Here is a 5679-nt window from a genome sequence, read left to right on the forward strand (position 1 = left end):
GACTGGAAAATTATGGCCAGTGCCTCTGATTTAAGGTAAGGGGCTGTCACTTCCCTCAATATCTTTGGATGCACCTCATCTGGTCCTGGCATCTTATCAACTATCCAGTACCTCCTCCTTATCAATCTTAAATCCTTAAAGTGTCTGAACTACCTCCTCTTTCACCATGATCTTCACAGCATCTTCTTCCTTGATGAAGACAGATGCAAAGTATTCATTTAATACCTCAGCCATGCCCCCTGCTTTCATGCATAAATCCGTCTTTGTTCCCTAATCCGCCCACTCCTCCTTTTACCCCCTTTTTACTATTTATAAGCCTAAAGAAGACTTTTGGATTCCCTTTGTGTTAGTTGCCAGTCACTCTGCTTTTTCAATTCCCCTCCGAACCCTCCATATTCAGCCTAGTCCTTGGTTGTACTTTCCACCTGACATCTGTCATAAGCACAATTTTCCTTCTTTGACTTAATCGCTACCTCTTTTGTCATCTAGGGAGCTCTGGATTTGTTTGCCCTACCTTTCCCCTTCTTGGGAATATAGACTCATAGGGGTCTACAGCACAGAAAAAGGCCCTTAAGCCCATCGAGTCTGTGCAGGTCAAGCAAGTGCCCAACTATTCTAATCCCATTTTCCAGCACTAGGCCCATAGTCTTGTAGGCCATGGCATCGCAAGTACACATCCAAATACTTCTTAAATGTTATGAGGGTTTCTGCCTCTACCACCCTTTCAGGCAGTGAGTTCCAGATTCCCACTACCGTCTGGGTGAAAATATTCTTCCTTACATCCCCTCTAAACCTCTTGCCCCTTACTTTAAATCTATGCCCCCTGGTTATTGATCCCTCTACCAAGGAGAAAAGTTCCTTCCTGTCTACCCTATCTATGCCCCTCATAATTTTATACACCTCCTCAATCTCCTCAATACGGCCCCCTCAATCTCCTCTGTTCCAAGGAAAATAACCCCAGTCTATCCAATCTCTCCTCATAACTAAAACTCTCCAGCCCAGGCAACATCCTGGTAAATCTCCTCTGCACTCTCTCTAGTGCAATCACATCCTTCCTATAATGTGGATTCCAGAACTGCATGCAATACTCTAGCTGTGGCCTAACCGGCGTTTTATACAGTTCCAGCATAACCTCCCTGCTCTTATATTCTATGCCTCAGCTAATAAAGGCAAGTATCCCATATGCCTTCTTAACCACCTTATCTACCTGTCCCACTACCTTAAGGGAGCGGTGGACATGCACACCAAGATCCCTCTGATCCTCGGTACTTCCCAGTGTCCTACTATTAATCGTGTATTCCTGTGCCTTGTTTGCCCAAGTGCATCACCTCACACTTATTCGGATTAAATTCTATTTGCCACTGATCAGCCCATCTGACCAGCCCGTCTATATCCTCCTGTGACCTAAAGCTATCCTCTTCACTATTTACCACTCCACCAATTTTTGTGTCATCTGCGAACTTACTGATCAACCCTCCACAACCAGCAAGGGACCTAACACTAATTCCTGTGGAACCCCACTGGACACAGGCATCCAGTCACAAAAACACCCTCGACCATCACCCTCTGCTTCCTGCCACTCAGCCAATTCTGGATCCAATTTGCCAAATTGCCTTGGATCACATGGGCTCTTACCTTCGTTATCAGTCTCCCATTCAGGACCTTATCAAAAGCCTTGCTGAAGTCCAAGTTGACTATGTCAAATGCATTGCCCTCATCTAAATGTCTGGTCACCTCTTCGAAAAATTCAATCAAATTGGTCATACATGACCTCCCCTTAACAAAACCATGCTGACTGTCCTTGATTAATCCCTGTCCTTGATTAATTCTGTCCCTCAGAATTGCTTCCAATAGTTTCCCCACCACTGAGGTTAGACTGACTGACCTGTAATTCCCTGGTTTATCCCTTCTTCCCTTCTTGAATAACAGTACCTCTAGTCCTCTGGCACTTCTCCTGTGGCCAGAGAAGTATTGAAAATTATTGCCAGCGCCCCTGCTATCTCCTCCCTTGCTTCACTCAACAGCCTGGGATACATTTCATCTGGGCCTGGAGATTTATCTACTTTTAAGGCTGCCAGACCACTTAGAACCTCCTCCCTTTCTATGCTAATTTCCTTAATTATATCACAGTCCTTCTGCCTGATTTCCATACCCACGTCGTCCCTCTCACTTGTGAACACCAACACAAAGTATTCATTTAGAACCCTACCTACGTCTTCTGGCTCCACACACAAATTACCACTATGGTCCTTAATGGGCCCTACTCTTTCCCTAGTTATCCTCTTACTCTTAATGCACTTGTAAAATAACTTTGGATTTTCCTTTATTTTACCTGCCAATGTTTTTTCATGCCTCCTTTTTGCTCTCCTAATTTCCTTTTTAAGTTCCCCCTACACATTCTATACTCCTCTAGGTCTTCCGCTGTTTTCAGCCCTCAGTATCTGCCATAAGCCTCCCTTTTTCTCCTTATCCAATCCTGTGTATCCCTCGACATCCAGGGTTGTTGGTCCCACCCTTTATCTTTACTGGAATATGTCAACCCTGTACTCTCCCTATTTCCTTCTTGAATGAGTCCCACTATTCTGATGCAGATTTACCTGAAAGTAGCTGCTCCCAGGCCACTCTGGCCAAATCATTTCTGATCTTATTAAAATTGGCCTTCCCCCAATTTAGAACTCTGATTTCTGGCCCATCCTTGTCCTTTTCCATAACAACCTTGAATCTAACAGAGTTATGATCACTATCTGCAAAATGCTCCCCCACTGATACCTCTACCACTTGCCCGGCTTCTTTCCCTAAAATATACGTTGGCTGTGCCCAAGCTATCTCTTCTTTAAAGACAGCCCATCGTTCAGTTACCATTTTATTTGCCAACCTTTGATTCCAATTTATCAGGGTCTGATCCATTATTACCTCAATGAAACTGGCTTTCTCCCTGTTAATTATTCTCCCTCTGGATTGTTCTTTGTCCTTTTCCATAGTCAGCCTAATCCTTATGATACAATGATCACCGTTCCCTAACTGTTACCCTAATGACACCTGATCCACTTGGCCCAACTCATTCCCAAGAACGAGGTCTAGCAGGGCCTCCTTCCTCATTGGACTGGAAACACTTTTATAGAAAATTCTCCTGAACACACTCTAGGATCTCTCACTCCTCTCTGCCCTTTACACTATTATTATCTCATTCTAATGAGGGAATCGAAGTGTCAGCAGTCTTTATGTCGGTCATAGCTCAGTTCCTGTCACCTCTAAGTCAGAAGGTTGTATGAGTTCAGAATACACTCCAGATACTTGAACACAAAACTCGAGCAGGCACTCCCAGTGCAGTACGGAGGGAGGGCTGCACTGTTGGAGGTGCTATCTTCCAGATGAGAGGTTAAATCAAAGCCCTGTCTGCCCTCTCAAGTGTATGTAAAAGATCTCACAGTACTCTTCGAAGTGGAAGGGGAGTTCTCCCCAGTGTCCTGGCCAATATTTATTCCTTAACCAACATTACTAAAGTTGATGATCTGCTTGTTATCGCATTGCTGTTTGTGGGAGCTTGCTATGCATGTTACAACAGTGACTATCCCTCTCTTTCCTTCCTCACCCCAGAGGGCCATGTATAAAATTTAAATATATGTTCCTGTTAATTGACATATCCAAGTTGCATTTCAAACAAATGTTTGGTGTTCTGAATCTGTCAGGCATTGAGACAAAGAGCCCATCCAAACCTCCAGGTCTTCACAATTCATATAGGACAAACCAGCCTGTGAGAGATACAGGCTCAACTAGAGCCTTGGCTCGGCGCCTTGTACCAGATTGTTGAAGCTAGGGGGCAGGATGTGGCCGCAGTTTGGTTTAGCTCAGTGTCAATCACAACTTGTTATCCTTTTGTGTGCTGCACACTGGAACAATTTCAAATAAAATGTTTTGTTTTTTTCGCCCGTCTGGGAATTTTATCCTGGCCAAAATTAAATCATTCTGGGGCAGCAGCTCACACCCATCTCAATTGCCCCAAGCAGCATTTAAACAGGAAAGGCATCCCCGTTTTTAATGGGAGCAGTTGGCAGCCATGGCTTTACAAATGGAGGGTAGGATTCTGTGGTAGGAAATAGGAAACCATCTAGGAACATCTGTCCACAACACTCCCTATGTTTAATATTTATTAAATAGTACTTACAGCACAGGAAACAGGCCATTCAGCCCAACTGGTGTTTATGTTCCTCACGAGCCTCCTACCTCTCCCCCTATCTCCATATCCTTCTATTCCTCTCTCCCTCCTGTGTTTATCCAGCTTCCCCTTATATGAATCTATTCTATTCACCTGGGGTAATGAGTTCTGCATTCTCCCCACTCTCTACGTAAAGAAGTTTCTCCTGAATTCCCCATTGGATTTATTAGGGACTATCTTATATCTACAGCCATTAGTTTTCCATTGTTACTGAGCAGAATTAGAGGAAGATGTGGGAGTATTGAACATCATTAATGACAGTGCTTGTCACTGATTTATCTTTCCAGTTCAACTCTGTATACTGGACCAGCCTAACTGATTGTTCTCCTCAAAGCAGAGACTTACCTGTGCCTAGTGACACATGAGGCAGACAAAGCACGTGCTTATGTCTGTTTCCATGGCTAGTTTTTTTATGGTCTGGTCATCAGCAACTTTAACTTAAGTGGCACCGCTCTGCATGGCTGATCAGGTTTCTCTGCCCCTCTCACCACCTCCTCCTTGACATGTCGGGAAGACTTACAGGTTGATGACCAAACTGCTTTAACCGTGTTATCAATGCACCTTCTTTGGCCATCAAGCCCTGGGGTGGGGCTCAAACCCCAAGCTTCTAGCTCAGGGGCAGGGACACTAACCCACTGCTCCATAAGACCTCCCTCAAAGCGGAGAAGGGGAGACCTAATAGAAGTGTTCAAAATGATAAGGGTAATGCAAAACTGGCAAGTGGGGGTCAGTAACCACAAGTAATAAATGTAAAATGATTAGCAAAAGATCTAGGCGGGGAAATGAGAAGCAATTATTTTATTCGGGGAGAGGAGGGTTGTTATTTTCTGGAAAGTGCTGCCCTGAAACAGGGAACTTTTAAAAGGCAATTGAATGTGTGTTTACTAAGGATTCGTCGATACGATTCTGGGATAGAAAATGGGACATAATTAGACAACTCTCTCAAAGAGCCGGCACAAACATGATGGACCGAATGGCCTCCATCTGTGATCTAATGCTCAACTCAGCAGGCCAGGTTCTGAAATAAGAGCACAAATAAAAACAGAAAGCACTGGGAAAACTCCACCATTTTCTGTTTTTACTTCAGCATTATTTATTCATTTATTCCAGCATCCACAGTATTTCACTTTTGTTGTCCAAGGTTCTATGATGGGGTTGAGAAAAATGAGAGGCGATCTCATCAAGAAACATTACAAAAGCCCTGGAGAGGCTTGACAGGAGAGATGCTGGGAGGATGTTTCCCTCGACTGGAGAGTCAGAAAGCATTGGGAAAACTCAGCAGGCCCGGTGGCATCTGTGGAGAGAGAGAGAGAGACAGAGTTAATGTTTCGAGTCAAATATGACACTTCCTCAGAGCTGACTAGAAAACGGAGGGGGGGGCGCACAGGTAAGTTTCGAAGAAGAGTCACATTCCACTCGAAACTCTGCTTCTCTCTCGACAAAAGCTGCCAGACCCGCTGAGC

Source organism: Carcharodon carcharias, chromosome 34 (genome assembly GCF_017639515.1).
Source record: "Carcharodon carcharias isolate sCarCar2 chromosome 34, sCarCar2.pri, whole genome shotgun sequence".
NCBI lineage: Eukaryota > Metazoa > Chordata > Chondrichthyes > Lamniformes > Lamnidae > Carcharodon > Carcharodon carcharias.